The 21,061-nt window shown below is 40.1% G+C and overlaps 1 protein-coding gene across 1 annotated transcript in view; it reads right to left on the bottom strand.

The window, feature by feature from the left end:
- Positions 1-18,570, bottom strand: part of LOC137498385 (MOXD1 homolog 2-like) — a 357,590-nt gene extending 339,020 nt beyond the window's left edge. The window contains exon 1 of the mRNA XM_068225848.1: positions 18,453-18,570. The gene's annotated coding sequence lies outside the window, so the exon portion shown is untranslated. The remainder of the gene's footprint in view (positions 1-18,452) is intronic.
- Between the last annotated feature and the right edge of the window lie 2,491 nt (positions 18,571-21,061).

The raw sequence follows: 21,061 nt of genomic DNA on the forward strand, positions 1-21,061 counted from the left end.
AGAAACCTCAGCCAGTATATCAAAGCAAACCATATTATAGAAATACAGAGAGTCTGGAAATTTTTCAGACTCCTTGTCAGCACGTGGTAAGAACTTAAGGGGCGATATGGGCTCACTCTTGCACGGAAACGACCACAGAGGTGACAAATTTTCTGATCAGTATGGACACATACACATTACCTACGATGATGTAGGAAATTAAGTCAGATTTAGTCAGTTTCAATCGCAGACGAGCTCAGTGGAAGGGAGATGCGACACTGAACGCCGTGCTGAACCGCTACTGCAGCGGTAGTATACGATCGACCATTATCCTATTGAAAGGATATAGCCTATCATTTTGTCTCAGATATTACTGAGAAACCCATTGTACAATGTTCTGGACGTGCCTGATGCTAGTAAATGTCCTATAATTGATCACATATATCTTACAGCACCCCGCGCCACGATGTCGAGTATTTGAGTTGTCTCTCGTTCATGAACATACACTGCAGATTTCCCGTTAATGAGTGGACATCGGACACGTAAACGACAGTCTTCAACTCGAAAACATTATCGACATACATCAGTGAGTACAACAGAATTCCGCCCATTCCTTCTGGTTATCCTCTGCCGATGCCAATCGCCGACGCGCATTACTGGTTATTACTTTAGCAGAAATATGGTTAGTAGCATCGTTTCCCAAAATCCAGCAACAGTAGAATGAATGTCAATTGTTCTGGATTGGCGTCCCAGTACAGTGCTGCTGTGCGTCCCTGTTGTACAGAAATGAGGAGATGAATGTAGACATCTTCCGCTGACCACTGATGTCAAATATCAGTGCAGAGTTGTTGGTTAATATTACGCGTTTGAAATCTTCCATGATATTCTGAAACGTCCAACGAGTCTCTCGAAGTCGTCCGTATCACCTTCAGCAGTTAGGTAAGGGAATTAAAAAGGCATGAGAATAAGTTGATCACAATTTTAGGAATGGGAACTACCCTACAAAAACGCGGTTAAATGTCAAGAGGGTTGAATTCCATCCGGGGTTCTTCGAAGGTCACGTGTAGTTCCGTCTCCATCTACCTGTACTTCAGCTGTGTACACTATTTACGTTGAATTGGATTGTATAACATAGCAGGAAAACTTAATTAAACGAATAATGTCCAGTTCTAATATCTGGATGATTCTAGCTTTCTGGGATATTTCTCAGTTATACTTTCAAACAATACGCTATGTTTAAGCCATATAAAATACTACGTAATGTAATACGGTGTGACGAGTCGATTTAAACGATTAAATATCTACCTTAATTTGTTTCTGATTAAGCTAATCGATTTTTGCACTGCAGCATACTCTATAATTCCTACTCGTACGAAAGCAGTTGTGCCGCCTCTGTGGTGTAGTGGTTAGCGTGATTAGCTGCCACCCCCGGAGGTCCGGGTTCGATTCCCGGCTCTGCCACGAAATTTGAAAAGTGGTACGAGGGCTGGAACGGGGTCCCCTCAGCCTCGGGAGGTCAACTGAGTAGAGGTGGGTTCGATTCCCACCTCAGCCATCCTCGAAGTGGTTTTCCGTGCTTTCCCACTTCTCCTCCAGGCAAATGCCGGGATGGTACCTAACTTAAGGCCACGCCCGATTCCTTCCCTCTTCCTTGTCTATCCCTTCCAATCTTCCCCATCCCCCGCAAGGCCCCTGTTCAGCATAGCAGGTGAGGCCGCCTGGGCGAGGTACTGGTCATTCTCCCCAGTTGTATCCCCCGACCAAGAGTCTGGCGGTAGAGGTGGGATCCCTCGCTAAGTCCGAGGGAAAAACCGAACCTGGAGGGTAAACAGATGATGATGATGATGATGATGAAGAAAGCAGTTCCATTTTTTCAACTGGCTTTGCGTCACACCGACACGGGTAGATCTTATGGCAACGATGAGATAGGAAAGTGGGATGGACGTGGCAGTGACCTTAAATAAGGTACAGCCGCAGCATTTGCCGGGTGCGAAAAATGGGCAACCACGGAAAACCTTCTTCAGGGCTACCAACAATGGGGTTCGAACCCACTCTCTCCCGTATGCAAGGTCGAAGCTGTGCGCCCGTAACCGCACGGCCAACTCGCTCGGTAGTTCCAAAAGAAATTTACGTAATAATTTACAGACAATCCTAAGTCTGGAAAATGGAAAAGTTTTTTTTTGCTAGGGGCTTTACGTCGCAACGACACAGATGGGTCTTATGGCGACGATGGGATAGGAAAGGCCTAGGAGTTGGAAGGAAGCGGCCGTGGCCTTAATTAAGGTACAGACCCAGCATTTGCCTGGTGTGAAAATGGGAAACCACGGAAAACCATCTTCAGGGCTGCCGATAGTGAGATTCGAACCTACTATCTCCCGGATGCAAGCTCACAGCCGCGCGCCTCTACGCGCACGGCCAACTCGCCCGGTGAAAATGGAAAAGAAAATAATGTGTGTATAGAAGCTGAATTCTACTACTTCTTTTGCGATCTCGAATTGGAATTTCTAGACGGAACTCCACCTGCAAACTGACCGCGTGATTGACTCGAACAAGTCTGTTAAGAAAACTAAGATATTAATAATGACCTGGTCTATTCTGCTCAGTATAATCATTGAATGTGTTTCCTAATTCATCAACGCTTTCAAGCATCCCATGAGGTTACCCTATGACCCCCGTATTGTCGATGACATCTATAGTTTTCCTCTGTATGTACTGCACGTCCTCCACAGCGTCGCTTCCTCATTTTGTATGGGCATTTTGGGATAAGTCCGCCTCTGTGGTGTAGTGGTTAGCGTGATTAGCTGCCACCCTCGAAGGTCCGGGTTCGATTCCCGGCTCTGCCACGAAATTTGAAAAGTGGTATGAGGGCTGGAACGGGGTCCACTCAGCCTCGGGAGGTCAACTGAGTATAGGTGGGTTCGATTCCCACCTCAGCCATCCTGGAAATGGTTTTCCGTGGTTTCCCACTTCTCCTCCAGGCGAATGCCGGGATGGTACCTAACTTAAGGCCACGGCCGCTTCCTTCCCTCTTCCTTGCCTATCCCTTCCAATCTTCCCATCCCTCCACAAGGCCCCTGTTCAGCATAGCAGGTGAGGCCGCCTGGGCGAGGTACTGGTCATATTCCCCAGTTGTATCCCCGACCAAGAGTCAGAAGCTCCAGGACACTGCCCTTGAGGCGGTAGAGGTGGGATCCCTCGCTGAGTCCGAGGGAAAAACCGAACCTGGAGGGTAAACAGATGATGATGATGATGATGATGATGATTTTGGGATAAACATACGAGCAATAATTGTGGACCATCCGGTACAGGGACGAACATAAATATAAAAAGAACGAAAGTGAAAACAAACTTAAGATGGGCCGTTGATACAAACATACATTTGGCGAGTTCCCAACAGCGACAATAAATCAATCTAAAAATAAGGATTGAAGTTGAAGTAACGTAACAGTGCTCGGTACGCCAGCAAAATTCTGTTAGCAGCTTATTTATCTCAAATTCGGATCTAAGGTCTTGGGTTAAATGTGACTCCAGACTCAATTTCGACACGTAAATTAATTTCATTTACACGAAGTTACACACAACTCGCAGTTTGATAAACCATTCTCATTCCATATAACTATAAAGACTGGGCCCAACTGACGTAAAATCTACACTGGCCTGATGTCCATTTTCGAAACTAGGACGACAGCATTCGTAATCTATATAATTCAACTTTGAATTAAGACTTTATTCAGAATGACCTGTGAGAAAATTTTAGAAACGTTTTCCAATTTTATCAAGATGTTCGGAGAAATTGGAGGACATTTATAGTGCCCGGAAATGACTCTTGACATGGCCTGTACAGCAGCGATAAGCGTTTATTTAACAACAAATGAACGGGTCAGGTAAAGATACTATTCAAAAGCGAATGAGAAAAAGGAACTAGCCTATCAGTTCTCGAAGGACCCCTGCTATCATATGGGGGCAAAATTAAATAACCTAAACAAACCCGAATGCTTGTAGGCTGCAAAAACATTGGATATGACTGGGAGAGGTTATCTATAAGGTAATAGAAAGAGAGAAAGACACTCAGGAAATTTCTGGGCCCTAAGATGAAAAGTGGGAAGCGGAGACTCGGACCTAGTTAAAAATAGTACAAGAAGATAGCAGTGGTTGTACTGATAAGGAAAAGAAGAATACAGTTCTATGGAAACTTAGTGAGGATGAACACGAACCGGCTGCCGAAACGAATCTCTGAGTTCTCAAAAGACGAAACTGAGCATAAAAAACATGGCCCTACAGCACACCCCTGTTGGAACTTGGCCTGCCAAGTGACTACTGCTCAGCCCAAAGACTTGCGGATTACGAGGTGTCGCGTGATCAGTATAACGAATCCTCTCAGCCGTTAACCTTGACTTTCGAGACCGGGGCTGCTATCTCACCGTCAAATAGCTCCTCAATTGTTCTCATGCTGGCTGATTGGACCCCGAACCTGCCCTCAGATCAAAGTAAAAGTACCTGATCTGGTCGGGATTCGAACCCGAGGCCTTCGGGTTACAGGCAGGCTAATTACCCCTAAACCATGGAACCAGGTCTTTGATCTCTTCATCCAACGGAAAAAAAGTCAAAATGGTTTCGGAAAGTGAGACTTTACTTGGCCAAGACTGGAGTGAAAGAAGAATACATAGGAAACAGAGATAGGGTTAGATAAATCGAGGAGTTCAGAGGTTTCCAGGAGAAAAGGAAAGAGACTGTAAGGAAGGAAAGAGCCTACAAAGGATAGCAGAAGAAAGAAGTAGCAGGAAGGATGAAAAGATACTTTTAGCAAGCGAAGGCAAAGAAGGCGAAACAAAGTAAAATATGTCAAGCGTGGTTCGTGCATGACATAAACGAATAATAATAATAATAATAATAATAATAATAATAATAATAATAATAATAATAATAATAATAATAATAATAATAATAATAATAATAACCACTTAACCGTCCGTTGTATTCGCATCAAACTCTTCACCTTGTATATACAATATTAATAACAATAATGTAAACACTATGAGTTACGCCTAATAAGAGAATGTTCGTATAGTCAAGACCATACATCCCAACCCCCGCAGTAAAGATTGTTGCTCACTCACTGCATGGGCCCTAAAGCGATGAACCACTAAATATAAGCAGTAAAGAATATATTATCCGATCTGCAACACCACAACAAAATTCCTCTCTTTTCCCTCCGAGCGTACTCGAGACACGGATTAAAGAAGACGTTTTAAATTGTATTTTAGAGAGTTTTTGAGTAGTTGCAACTCGATGTTTACTTGAAGGGAGTATTATAAACAGCGGCAGTACCGATATCTATGCGGGCGAGTATGAACGCCTGACTAGCCATGGAGGTATTTATTGTTTCAAATGAGAAGATACCGAGCTCGATAGCTGCAGTCGCTTAAGTGCGGTCAGTATCCAGTAATCGGGAGATAGTGGGTTCGAGCCCCACTGTCGGCAGCCCTGAAGATGGTTTTCCGTGGTTTCCCATTTTCACACCAGGCAAATGCCGGGGCTGTACCTTAATTAAGGCCACGGCCGCTTCCTTCCAATTCCTAGGCCTTTCCTATCCCATCGTCGCCATAAGACCTATCTGTGTCGATGCGACGTAAAGCAAATAGCAAAAAAAAAATTTTAAAAAATGAGAAGATACAATGGACATTGTTCGATAACCGGTAACTAAGCCGGTGGAATAAGTCATCTACCCTGTTTCACCGTAAATTACTATACTCCGTTCGGAATGACTTACTGTAATAATATTCTGCCAACGCTGTCGAATAATATAGAGAAAAAATATATAGGATCTACAGAAAGTGATCTTTGAAATCACACTACGGTGTGGAGGATATAGGGCCTACACCGTATCAGAAAATGGTCCTTGACGACAATGGTAACAGTTTCTAGAAAAGTTGTCTAATGGTGTTGAAACAACTAAAGAAAACAGACCCGTGGTTCATACAGGTTATTCAAGGCCTTTGGCTTGCCAAGGTGATTGTTGTTTAAATATATTTCTTAAAATATTTTTATACTACTTTTCTTTTTTTAATTACCGACATCGTTTCTTATTTTTCTCATTCTTTTTTATCTTTAAGGACGATACACACACCCATCCCCGAGCCAGTTGAAATAACCAATTAAGTTTAAATTCCCTGGCCCGGCCAGGAATCGAACCCAGGGCCACTTAAACCAAAGGCCGGCACGCTACCATGTAGCCATGGAGCCGGAATATATTGGAGAGTCGTGTAGCAACTGTGGAGATGTTGCAGCTGTATCGCTTGTTTTTCGTGAACAGGTTCGCTGAATCTCGCATCAGGTATCTGTCCATAAGTAGATCTACATTCCAAACCATAGCCAATGCTTACAATTCTTGGACGAATTGCGAACTGAGAATCAAACCCAAGGCCTCCAGCAATAGGCAGAGACGCTTTAAAAAACTTGATGCTAGAGCCCTGATGGGACTTGGCCTACAAAGCGACCGTTACTCTTTCCGAAGGGCTGCAGATTAGGAGGTGACACGTGGTCAGCGTGACGGATCTTCTTGGCTATTTTATTGGCTTCCTAGACGAGGACTGCTATCTCACCTTCAGATAGCTCCCGAAGTTTTCATTTAGGCAAACGATCTAGCCATCAAATCGAGGTAAAAACTCCTGACCTGGCCGGAAATCAAACCCGGGGCCTTTGGGTAATAGGTATACTCACTATCACTAAACTGTGGGTCCGCCCTGCCCTACGGGATTGGGCATAAAAATAAGTGGCGAAACAAATTACAGATTTATGAGTATGTTGGGTAAAGTTTAAAAAAATATAACAATACTTAAAAATGTTAAAATAAAACTTATTTTAATCCACAATGCCTTAAACAAATAGTAGGTGAATAAATGTACATTCTATAACAAATATTTACCAGATAATAGCATAATACGCTACCAATCGTAACACATTCAACCAATAAACGTTGTGAGAAAAAGGACAAGGAAAAATGTGGGCTGGTTTATAAACAAACACAATCCTATAGCCATAAATTTAAGATTACTCCATAGAGAAGTAGGCTGTCTAGTTCAGTTTCACATGCGAAGGCTAACATTTGAACTCGGAGCACAGGAGTGACCAGTGGAAGATCTGCAGTAGTCTATTGCCAGGAAAGGATAACATGTCAATCCCTGCACGGCAGTGGAGTTAAGACGCTTTTAATGTATTGTCCGATACATTTATGTCCTGTAACTGAAGTCAAATGAGCAGCCAAAACGATAAAAATATTGATTTTCCAAAATTTCAAAACTTACCGGTAAGGAAAGTTGAATCGCTCCATATATGTGAAGTAATTGTAAAGTAAATATATAAATAGAATTCAAATGAAAGACAATAAAAATTTTGAACATTTTATACATTCTCATCTGATAACATTTCGGATTGGTTTAGCTAAACATTAATAATTGTAATAGGCCTATATTAAAATTGTATACTGTTGTGTACCAAAATAGCCTACAAAAACAAAGTGTTAAATATTCTTCTTATTCTTCTTCGTTTTGCCTCATGACTGAAGCGTCGTGACTATCACAATATTCAGCCCTCTAGCCGATGAACCATACTCCGCCATTCTTTCCTATGTAAAGCTTTCAATGTGGTTACTCTGAGAGAACACTGTAGGGGGCCGTTCACCATGTCAATCCATCGCGTTGGTATTCGTCCTCGTTGTCTGGTTCCCTGGACTTTGCCCTCAACAATCAGCTTTTGTAGACTACCATCTCGGCGCATTATATGTCCAAAGTAGCGTACAATTCGTTGAGAGACCTTACACGATAGACGAACTTTTATCTGAATTTGGTTCAGGATTGATATGTTCGTGCGATGAGCTGTCCAAGGAATCCTTAACATTTTTCTCCAGCACCACATTTCAAAGCTTTCTATCCGTTCACGATCACGTTTGAGGATGGTCCACGTCTCTGCGCCATACAAGAAGACTGAGAAGACTAGAGATTCAACGAGCTCCTTTTTTGTCTTAATGGTGATGTTATCTTTCCAGATCTTCCGCAGACGGATCATTGCTACCTTTGCTATTTCAATTCTGCGCTTTATTTCATCCTTGGAACCACCAGAATTGGATAGTAAGGAGCCTAGGTATACATACTGATGTACAACTTCACACCCTCCAATCTGTTTGATATGTGGACTGTTGTTGTTCTTACGATCAACAATCATGACTTTGGTTTTCTGTCGATTTAGGCGTAATCCAATTTCTAGGCTTGCTTCCTCTACTCTCTTGATCAGCTCTGTCAACTCCTCTTCAGATGATGCTATCAAGGTGGTGTCATCAGCAAATCTCAAATTGTTGATCTTGCATCCCCCAATGGAAAACCCTTTGTCCCAGCCTTCTAATGCAGTTCTCATTGCATATTCACCATAGATATTGAAAAGTAACGGTGACAGGATACATCCCTGGCGAACTCCAGCCCTTGTACGAAACTGCTGAGACTGTTTGTTTTGAATCTTCACAGTGGCTGTATTTTCCTTATACAAGGACTTGAGGAGATCAATCAAATGGAGTGCTACTCATATAATTTTAATTCTACTTTGCTGGTTAAACATTGAAGCTCCGCCGAATTAGTGTAGGTAAGCTTTAATCAAATACAAGTTACTTATGTATATATGGTAACAGTCATCACGATATGATATTTCTGATCAAATCTAACGTAAATAGAGATGCGTGTATCAAAGCATCCAAAAACAGCGCGCTGCTTAGCGCACGTAAAAAAGAGAGATTTCTGTTACGACTGAGTATCTTTATTTCTCTCTAAATTATGGAGTAGGAAGACCCTAATACCTAGATTCAGACTGTTTTGAAAGGAAGTAATAGTAACGTTCTTACAGTACACAAACTCATACCTGTTACCCGAACGTCAGCTGATCCACCGAGTTAAAAATAAACTACACAACTAACATAAACGTTGGGCAATAAATGGACAACAATCTTAATTAAGTTACCCCATTTATCCCTCGGAAATCATACATTATGCACACTAAGTGGCGAAGTTATATTTTTTCACTGGACTCCGGCCTTTATGAATGTACTGTATATATATTTCTGCTAGTGGTTTAACTTATCACTAAAACATCGAAGGTTTTAAGCGATTCAAGGATTGGAAAGGGCTAGGATTGGGAAGGTAGCGACTGTGGCCTCAACTAAGGTACACGTACAGAATTTCTCTGGTGTGGAAATGGGAAACCACGGAAAACCATCTATGTACGATTTATAAATGTACGATTCCTGTAAATTCGTATAAATGTATGATTGGGGATTGAGTGACACGGTTGTGTAAGACTTCGAGTTCATTTCCACGTTCTGGGTCTGCTAGTCAGACGTTAAACGTATGTAGTTTATTATATGTTAGTTTATTTTTCAATTAAGAAATAGAAGTTCAATGTTCAAGGGAAGGAATACACTCGCTAACTCTCTTCACCCCCCCCCCTCCCCCTAGTTCAGTATGCCACTGTCCTCACTTAAAATTTTGCATGTCTAGATATACTATTTTTATCGGTATGTCAGTCCACGTAAGACAATTTGAAAAGTAATCGGTAAAGATCAATACGGTAAAAGTAAGTATGGGTAGTTAAAAGCTCCATATCTTAAAACGTTGTCGTTATTTCTTACTTTAAGGACTTGTGATATCGAAGTCAAGAGACCCCACGTACTTACTTGTGCCATTATCAATTCAAAAAGCCTGTTACAGTGGTATATCTACAGTATTGCACGGTATATTTGTCATTAATTGAAGCTTAGGAAATTCTATGCCCTGTATGTTAACATTCCATCCAGGCACTTTCATGGAGTTAAGTCGGGAAACATTTTTAGGATGACCGGAATTGGGATTAGAGCTCACATTCTACCTTTACTGCCCTCACGAGGGTAAACGCACCTTGTCGCACGCCTTCTTAAATAGGTGGTAGAGCTGGAAATCGAACCAGGGAGACTAAAATGGTATCCCCTAGACCATGATGGTGGCATATCTTTGTATATTATGATTGCCATCAAATTGGAGACATCATTGCCTAATTTTGAATTTGTAGAACGTTTAATAATAATAATAATAATAATAATAATAATAATAATAATAATAATTTTAAGTCGCGCTAACTACTTTTTACGGTTTTCGAAGACGCCGTGGTGCCAGAATTTTCCCTTGGAGGATTCCTTTTACGGACCAGTAAATCTACCAACATGAGGCTGGCGTATTTGAGCACTGTCAAATACTACCAGACTGAGTCAGGATTGAACCTGCCAGATGGAGTCAGAAGGCCAACGCTCTACTGTCTGAGCTACTCATCCCAAACCAAAGAACGTTTATTGGACACAAAATAATTTAACATTTTAAAACTTAGAAGTTCAGAAGATTGTTTCACTGTCCTCGAAAATTGATGGGTACGAGATTTCCACATTTTAAATGGAAGGCAGCAGAGTCCTCGTAAGAAGTTGCTATTTTCCTTGCAAGAACTCTGTGACAATTATCAGTATTAAAATACAACTTGTGTTGGTTCTTTTTCATCATGTAACACAAACCAAATCTTCATTTTTCGAAACTCTACATATGTAATTTTATCCAGGTCGATATATTGCTGCCTCATAGACTGAAACGTTTACCAACTCAAAAATAATCGCTACATCATTATTCAACTGCTGCAAAGTTTCATGTTGATTCTTCAGCTTTAATTTTTAAGAGAATTGTAGTTTAAAATATATAATTTTAGAACATCATTATGAAAATGAAGACACTATGTCACCAGTTTGAACGCTAGCAAGGTTGATGTTTCCAAGAAACTTGAAGTTAAAGCCAATTATTAATGTTTTGTTTTGAACCACGCTTTTCAGTTTACGAACCACCGCTATCTGTTTGACAAATATAATGCTTAACGATAAAATAATAGTATATATCTCACATCTTGGTGTATATTAGCAAAAAATCAGCTTGCAGATTCATTAAGTTTTTATACCTTATCCATAACCTTGAAACCTCCAGTTTTAAGTGGAATTCAAGCCACAGGGAAGAAAATTATTTCATCTCAAAAATTTCCAAATCCACGGGCTATATATGCATCAATGTGTACAATGTATTTGGGCAGACTACATCATACAAAACGACTGTATTATAATAAGATTAATTGTCTGCACATAAAGAGCATTTTCACAATAAACATTCCTGTAATTTTATAGATATAAGGAATAGAATTCCTGAATTGTGCTCTGTACTATTCCAAAAGCCCAAGGGATACGTGCTAGAAGTAGTAACGTTGGTGTGTCGTGACGGTTCGCCCTAATACTTTGCGACGAACTCTGTTTTGCATTTATCTTTCTAGCTTTCACAGACCTGCACCTTCCAGACTTACTAAGCTCCTTTATTTGTGGCCTGCGTATTTATGGTATATATCCAATGAGAGAGACGCTAACTTCCTGGAAATATAGCTGAACTGGAAGTGTTGCAACTCCGAAAAGCGACCAGTTCTTCCACGATCGCACTGATTACGTAAACGTTCGCCTCCTGCCTATATGGCAGTAGGATCGAAACGAACAGGATGTTGAATTATTATTATTATTATTATTATTATTATTATTATTATTATTATTATTATTATTTGAATAGTGATCCTACGAGCATCTGTCCTTCCTCAAGATGCACCTCCAATAACAAGTAAGCCTATTGTTAAGTTTATTTAACTTTATGTTAGAAGCAATGTACCCAAAACTTACCTGTCTCATGTTTTTAAACGTACTGTTTTTATGATGAATCTCAGTGTCTGTATCACTTATCAGCTTCTTAAATGTCACTGTTTTCCAAACCCATTAACTATTCATCAGCTATGGTAAATATTTTATTATTAAACTGAATATTCTGAGATGTACTACGAACGTGCCAGTATTCCTCATGGTTTTATTTAATGTTTTTACTTTTGTTAATGCAATTTCGAAAAAAGAAAAGACAAAGCGTATCATGATATCGACGTTTCCTGGGATGTACAAGGATATTTTTCCATTAGGTTTGATGGTTTGAAGATTACTGTTTATGAATATGTATATTTTTTTTGCTAGTTGTTTTACGTCGCACCGACACAGATAGGTCTTACGGCGACGATGGGACAGGAAAGGGCTAGGAGTGGGAAGGAAGCGGCCGTAGCCTTAATTAAGGTACAGCCCCAGCATTTGCCTGGTGTGAAAATGGGAAACCACGGAAAACCATTTTCAGGGCTGCCGACAGTGGGGTTCGAACCTACTATCTCCCGAATACTGGATAATGGCCGCACTTAAGCGACTGCAGCTATCGAGCTCGGTGATTATGTATATTTTTCCAGAAATGTATATTCTGAAAAAATCTTTATATATTTTTATCTGAATATTTAGATTGTTCATTAAATTAGTGAACAGTTGTTTGAATTAAAAAGTAATATAATATATAACAAATTTTAGGTCGATAAAACTTCTGTGTTAAGCAGGTGATCTACTTTTCTTAAGCCAGCTAACTCCTCTCAAATACAAGATTTAAACTTCGTGTTTATCTGTCATTATGAAGGTACTCACAATATATTACTCAAATTCTATCCGTATTCGTGGGACCTAAGTTCTATATTACATACGCACGATCCAACGCAAAGTTTCCGGTTATATAACACCTATTTTTAGTATTAGGATTGCTGTTTCTGGACAAGTTGTGCACTTGTTCACAGTACTTCAAAAGAAGTTGAAATAGTCATGAAGGCTGTTTCCAGCTGCTCACACAGCTGCCATGTTCTGGAAAGTACAAAGCATTACGTCAAACCAGGTGATGCAAATTTAACTCTATGTTATGAAGTCAGGAGGAATTTAATATTTTTGTACCATGAAGACTAATAGTAGAGAACCATTTCCACCTCTAAATAAGATCAGTGAAACCTAATAACACTGGTGTACCTAATTTTATTATGTTTTCGACTTACTGTATTTTCTAATGGCGGATATTTGTAAAAGTTTTCTCAACAAGGGACAAAACTTCAGACTTTAAAATCATTGTTACATTATAAAAGCATATAACGGAATTATATTGAGAATTCATTTAATTAAGTAAGTGGAATATTTTCCCTCTCATGGTAAGCAGTGTTGTCAATAAAGAATGCATGAGTATCCCGTGATATATGCCTATACGATAATATTTTTCTTGGAAATATTCCTAATAATAATAATAATAATAATAGATGTCTGATCCTTGATCGAATGATTAGCGTACTGGACTTCGGTTTAGAGGATCTTGGGTTCAATTCCCAGCCGAGTAGGGGATTTTAACAGTGATTGGTTAATTTATCTGGTTTGGGGCTGGGTGTTTGTGTTCGTCTTAATACACATCTTCATTCAACAAAAACACATCACACTAAAAACCACCACAGAAACATGCAATAATGGATACATCCCTGCACATATGTTTGGTGCCAGGAAAGGCACAAGGCTGTAAAATACGGATAAATCCACAATAGTGCCACTCCAGATATTTGGTTCAAGTCCATGAATAATAATAGTAATAATAATGTCACAGTTATAAACGTTTAAATATACTAATCACTAAAACCCTTCCATCTTAAGTTTATATCACAATCTAAAATTTCATAGTCGCTATGTCAAATGAAAATCACATTTAACGACTGGAATTCTACCAAATCTTACGACTCGCGTAGTTGCGAAATGATGTCACAGCTACCTGGTAGTATCTATGAGTACAAGGCGTTTTAGAGTAATTAATTAGATTAACTAAAAAATTGTCCTGAAATAAATAAAAACTGTAACCCAAGCCGCCTTGGCGATCAAAATGAAAATAAATCGATAGTTTACGTAAATTATTTAGTTTATTTAAACACCACATTTAAGTGACATCCAGTAGACTACAAGATGACCCTACAAGCAAAGAAATGAAATATGTAACTTACGCTTGTTAATGACATGGTTATTAACAACCTTAAATAAGTACCTGAAATTGCGCTTTTCCTACCGTTAGTGATTATTCTGAGAATAATCACTAATATTTTACGCAGACCTTCCGACGAGGGTAGGCGGTATCTGCCGTGTATGGGAAACTGCGTAATGTTGTGGTGGAGGATAGTGTTGTGTGTGGTGTATAAATTGCAGGAATGTTGGGAATAGCACACATACCCAGTCCCCGAGCCATGATAATTAAAGATTAAAGTTTCCGACCAGGCCGGGAATCGAACCCGGGGCCCTCTGAACCGAAGGCCAAAGACCTAGACCAATGAACGCTGAAGACTTCAACATTTCGCGAAATACATACGTATCATATTGAAACACTAAGGAGAATACATTGATAATTCTTCTCCAATTATCCTTAATACTAAATAATAATAATAATAATAATAATAATAATAATAATAATAATAATACAAGCGTGTGCGTTGAAAGACATAACAAGCTATATTGATAACATATTACACACTTAACACAGAATAAGTTCAAATATTGTCTGGAGTAACTGTATTTTAAACACAGCTAACGGGCACTACGATTAATTAACTCGCATTTCAAAACTCGGTATATAAATGTATACATTAAAACCACTTTAATCCTATGTCACTAAACGATACTTCTGGGCATTGCCAAACATTTTACACACACTAGGAAGTGATCCCATTCCACAAGCGGTGGAACATACCAAACTCTCTGACAAGGTAGTTCAGTCAGCGAAGAACTTGAGATTAAGATTTCAATATTTCCATCACATGTGTGCATTACTATTCAAAATATCACTGCTGCTACATATACAAGTAATCATGTGTAGCGGCAGCATTAGACTTAAATGCTGACACTCGCGATCGCTCATTGGTGTCCCATTACCACTTGGAGTGGACAAGACGTTAAAATAAGGCTATGCAAAGAAATATATAAACATTCTGTCCCATGTGTCATGACATTTACGGCGTGTTTCAATGCGGCAACACAGTGTCGGTAGGTTTGCTAACACGTAAAATATCTAATTCGGGAAATATTTCGTCATCCCGTCGTTTCTGAAAGCTATTACCCGTTAATAAGACATTAAATTCATATTAAGTTAGTATTATTGAACTTCTACAATCTCTGCCATCAAGTTTCAATTTCTCTCTTAACTTCGCCGGGCAATCATCACAACTCTTCTATAATCTGATGGTTTTGGCGATTATTGTGCCCGTTACAGTGCTTTATTTAAGAAGGATATATACATTTCTAAACGAAAGTATATATTTATACCCCCGTCGTTTTACAGATCTTAATATAAATATAATAATTTGATTTATATGAAATTTGCCTACTTTTAGAAATAAATAGGCCTACCCAATGAAATAATATTAGTATTCTTTGTCCTAAACGATATGCGACTACGAAACAAATGGAGACATAGCGAATGGGCAAGCTTTTTGAATAATGAGGATATTTCTGGAATTCATTGCGTATGCCTGTGATAGAAAAACATAAGAGTTCGGCAGCGGTACCACTGATAAAATTCTGAAAGATGTTAAAGTTAAAATTTGGATAGAAAGTAATCGCACTATGCAACCAGTTCTAAATAGGTACTGATGGGATGGGCAACAGAGGGTAAGTAAAACTGATCAACTTCCGTCCATTACTTGCTATACAAAGAGTTTTTTCAGCAAGATGACCAATACACGAATCATGACGCCTGCGTTGGTGAAAAGTCTCCGCCGATACAGAGTAAGCGTACTAGCATCGAAGAAAAATGTGAATGCAACATAAAATGACACAGTGTCACAGTAGTATCCGCATTTTTCAACATTTCCTTATAAATAAGCTGCACAACAAGGTTCATAAAATTATATTGTGTATGACAAGATGTTTTCATGTGTCACCGTACGAATGCTCTGTATCAAATTACGACTTACGAAGTAGCGATAAGAACTAATGTACAGAGCACATCTTCCTATAAATTTGAAAGTAAATTTTTGTTTAATATTCGCATATTTCTAACATAGGATGATCCAAATTGACTTGCGATATCTGCTGCACATTAAACCTGCCAGGGATGTGTGTAGAATGAGCTACACTGAAGAGTACTCTCTGACTGGATGGCAATCCAGAATTTCACTGAAATTATGACATAACATGGGAATACATCCTTCTCCTCCTCTTTACACTCCAATTCACTTCACTTACAATTCACTTCTACCAGAATGAAAATAAGAATTATCAGTCTTCAATGGTACTGAGATCACTTTCTATTAACTTAAATCAGCTTTAGGAGCGGATAAACGAATGCCAATCACTCCTATTCATACTGAACAATGTCTATATATGAATACGTCCAGTGTGGTGGGAGTTCATTTCTAACCAATAAATGAATGGAAAGCATTTCTCCGACATAATAAAATGCTCTCATCTTTCAATCTTGAAAAGGCTCCGCATTACAGTCTATAGGAATGAACTTAAACTTGTTTTTTTTTTTTTTAATATTTCGACTTCGACAGCGATCACTAGTCAATAAACACACAGTTCGTCTCCTTGTGGGTGATCATCATCATCGTCATCATCATTATCGCTTGAAAAGGAAGGAGCTGAGTAATAAACTATTCAGTTGGAATAGGATAACAGACAGAAATCATGGTGTAGGTTCGAACTGTAGCAGTCTTCCTACCAATCAAGCTGTGAGATCTCATATTAAGGCCACGGCCTGTTCCTTCCAACTCCTAGGCCTTTCCTATCCCATCGTCGCCATAAGACCTATCTGTGTCGGTGCGACGTAAAGCCACTAGCAAAAAAAAAAAAGATCTCATATTCACATGGCATACTGTAGTCTATTCAACTAGAGATGATTGTTACAATTATAGCCGAAGTTTCGCGCAAAAATCCGTCCGTACAATGTCAGTAAGTATATAGTTTAATTTTTAACCCCATTCACACAATGTTGAATAGAACAAAGTTATACTCGATCGTTCCTAAAGGTAACAGATATGAGGTGCATAAAGGTAGATCTCATGAATCTAGTAAATCCGGTACCTTTCATAGTTCGCGTTTTTCAAAGGAAAATGATGACATGATTGAGGAACTTTCTAACGTTTGTTCTGAGGCCCCACGTTATTAAAACAACCTGACTCGTCGGAACGTATCAAAATAAGACCCGCGGATACATTGTATTACTGCATTGCTATGTTCTCAGGGAAAACATTTTTCCTGAGATTACACCTCTTACTTAAATACCATTACTATTCCTGTACCCCATAAGAACAATTGGACTGTAATAACTGAGTAACTAAGTTGACTACAGCATTAACACTTCAGTAAATAATCGGACATTGTAACGTTACGAGCAGTAAATACACGTGGAACTGTTTGTAAAGGCTAGCCCACAATGCGAGGTGCTCCCGTACGGATGTATTTAAGTTGTCATTCGACATATTGTCACACAAGGAACAGAACTCTAAATCATCCATTCAAAACATAACATGAATTCATAAGGGATAATTTGTATTTTATTTTATAATTTCCAGACCCGTATAGGTAGGGTGCAGAATCCAGCCGTGTTAAAGCGATAGCGCGGAGGTTGGGAGAGCACGGTGCAGGAAACCGGCGGACTCTAGCTTGCCTTTCGCCGGTGTTCCCGCCCGGCTTTCCGCTCGCTAGCATGACACCACCCAGACTTGTAATAGCTGTCATGCGTTTTATGTCACTATTACTGTGCAAAATCGGGAGTACCTATATCACTCGACTGATTAATGGAGATATCACAAAATCACTAGTAAACAGTTCACTGCGCTGCAAGGTCAGTTACATACATTCAAAACATCATAATTTACAATGTATCAAATTTCAGGCTAGAAATTTTAACCGTTAAAAATCGTACGCTCCTCTTTAAAGAGTTATTCTATAACAGTAATACAGGGGGCAGACGCTGTGTTCTTTTTACACGTAAATATTCTATGTGGCTTCCATAACATTATTCATTATTTCATATTCGGTTTAACAGTGCATTATGCTTGGAGTTAGGGATATTTATTCTGTATGTTCTTGAAATGTAATTACGGTAAATGCACGTTATGACAGACTGATTCAAGGTTCCTAGTTCAAGGGTTTGTATGCGGAAAGAAGTTCGTCGGCGACTACTTATTCTCCCTCCCTTTGAGCTCCATTTTTTGGGGAGGGGGTAATCGAGTCTGCTCTTCATGCATGCCAATTTACTTACATGCATATCCACATTAATATTTTGAGTGCATGGCAGTATAAATTAAATATAAGATGTATACTCGTTAACTCACGAACAGATGAATAAAAGAAAGCTTGTAAGTTAGGAAGATGTTACTAGTTAGGGCTGGTGAGTGACATGAGCCTCTACACGATTCCTGAGAAATGTCATCCCATGTTATCTATTGCGTCGCATGGGGACTGCGGCCACTACTTCAAACTCCGGCACATGTAGTCCACTAATATATGACAACTCACTCACCGTTGGGGTTAAATATCCAATTGACAAGTAGAAACGCTCGCATGCATACAGCCGTACCGCGAGCACACGACAACGCACGCACGACACACAGCCTACAGCGGCAGGGCGCGACTGCCTAGCCGTGGATCATGTAGCAGTCTATGCGCGTCGCTGCTGGCCCGCGTTTGGTCACTCGCACCACTCGGCTCTCTTCGGCAAGGCTCGCCGTTGCTCGGTATCTACTCGGGGGTTATCGGGTGTACGGATAGCAATGACGCGCTGCTCCTCCGAACGTTCAAACGGGCTGCCTACCTTCATGGCGTGGGTGGGAAGCGAGAGACGACCCCAGTAAAAAGTAAATCAAGTGCCAGGTATCTAACCCATTATAAGATGCGTTCATTCTTGTGACACGAGAAGTCACAGCTTTGTAATTTACCAAGCACATGCAGTATTTCATAGGCACATGTGTGAGTTCCCGTTGTCATGTTTGCTTGGCAATAATGATACAGAGGCAAATGTAAAGTCCAATTAGAACAGAATGAATTGAATTACAAAGCTTCCCCTCGCATGGAGGGAAGAAGGCGCACCCCGGAGCATCCAACCACCATACGGTTTGAATATAATAGGTATTGATTCGAAGAAGACCGCGTTTGGTGCAACCCTCCTTTAGCAGTCCTTACGTAGTGAATCGTGAAAGTGAGTTATTAGTCGTAGTCATCAAGCCTAGGTACCAGTGAGGCTGCGAAACTTCTCTCCACGAAGCATTAAACCTGAAAAAGTTGTTTTAATGGTTTAGATTACGTTCTGTGGACACCACACTTGTGCATATTAAAATATTAATGTATAATCATAGTAATATGCTATTAGTTTCACGTCCCATTAACTATGTTTACTGTTTTCGAAGACGCTGAGATGCCGGAATTTTTCCCCACAGGAGTTCTTTCACGTGCCGGCATAGCTACTGACACGAGGCTATCGTATTAGAGCAGGTTCAAATACCACGTGACTCTGCCGGGAACGAATTCGTCAATTTGGGTCAAAAAGACCAGTGATCTGCCGCCTGAGCCATATGGCCCGGTTGTTCATGTTTAGGATAAGAGAATATTGTCTGAAATATTTTTGCTGTGGTATAGCCAAATACCGAGCTCGATAGCTGCAGTCGCTTAATTGCGGCCAGTATCCAGTATTCGGGAGATAGTGAGTTCGAATCCCACTGTCGGCAGCCCTGAAGATGGATTTACGTGGTTTCCCATTTTCACACCAGGCAAATGCTGGGGCTGTACATTAATTAAGGCCACGGCCGCTTCCTTCCCACTCCTAGTCCTTTCCTGTCCATCGTCGCCGTAAGACCTATCTGTGTTGGTGCGACGCAAAGCAACTTGCGAAAGAAGTTATAGCCAATAGGCCTATTGTCCGATTCTTCATAAATATTTGAACCTAATCGCTGAATATTGCTAACGCCTAGAAATAAATCAATGCGCTTTGTTATCTTGATCCACTCATTGTACACATTGTAGCATGGACAGTCATTAGAGCAGATACCAACCTATCATATTCCGAGGATATTTTACGTACTACATTAATCTCTAGTGAGAGATATTGCCCTATTTCTTCTGATGTGGGCTAGGATAAATTTCTTGGTTTCATCGACCTATTTTAGTTCGAATTTTTTGATTTCGCAGTAACATAAATGTCTATAAGGTATGAGCGAAGCCTATTCCATTAAACAGCCTGTCCTTGTGAAGAAAGGCTAGTAGGAAAGGTTGATGAATACAATTCAGTGGGCTTAGATGACTGATATGTCATATAACTTTCTGACTCAGTGAGCAAAGTAATGGTAAACTACTTCATTCTTCATTCTCTGGTACGCTTCTTCAGCAACGCCTAGGTGTTCTCGGACAGCTCATGGTGGAACTGTTGGGTATCGATAAAGTTAATGGTTTTTATAATAATAATAATGTTATTTGTTTTATGGCCCACTAACTACTATTTTACGGTTTTCGGAGACGCCGAGGTGCCAGAATTTAGTCCCGCAGGAGTTCTTTTACGTGATCTACCGACACGAGGCAGACGTATTTGAGCACCTTCAAATACCACCGGACTGAGCCAGGATCGAACCTGCCAAGTTGGGGTCAGAAGGCCAGCGCCTTAACCGTCTGAGCCACTCAGCCCGGCTTTAATGGGTTTACATCCCACCAACTACACTTACGGTTTATGGAGACGCCGATGTGCCTGAATATTGTCCCGTACGTGTCATTTTACGTACCACTAGGTCTACCGACACGAGGCTGACGTATTTTAGCACCTTCAGATACCACCGGACTACGCCAGGTTCGAACTTGCCAAGTTGGGCTCAGATGGCAAGCGCTCCACCGTCCTAGCTACTCAGTTTGGTGGGTATCAACCAACTTGAGCTCACAAAGCTGCCCAGGGCATATCGCCAGAAGTCTTTCGCATTTAAGCACCTTTAAGCGCCAACAACTGTCGAGATAAGATCCCGAAATCTTGATCGAAGGAAACGAATGCCTAACCAACTACGTTACGCTGTCAGTCATGTTATTATTATTATTATTATTATTATTATTATTATTATTATTATTATTAATAATAATAATATATATTCCTTAATC

Source organism: Anabrus simplex, chromosome 2 (assembly GCF_040414725.1).
Source record: "Anabrus simplex isolate iqAnaSimp1 chromosome 2, ASM4041472v1, whole genome shotgun sequence".
NCBI classification, from domain to species: Eukaryota; Metazoa; Arthropoda; class Insecta; order Orthoptera; family Tettigoniidae; genus Anabrus; species Anabrus simplex.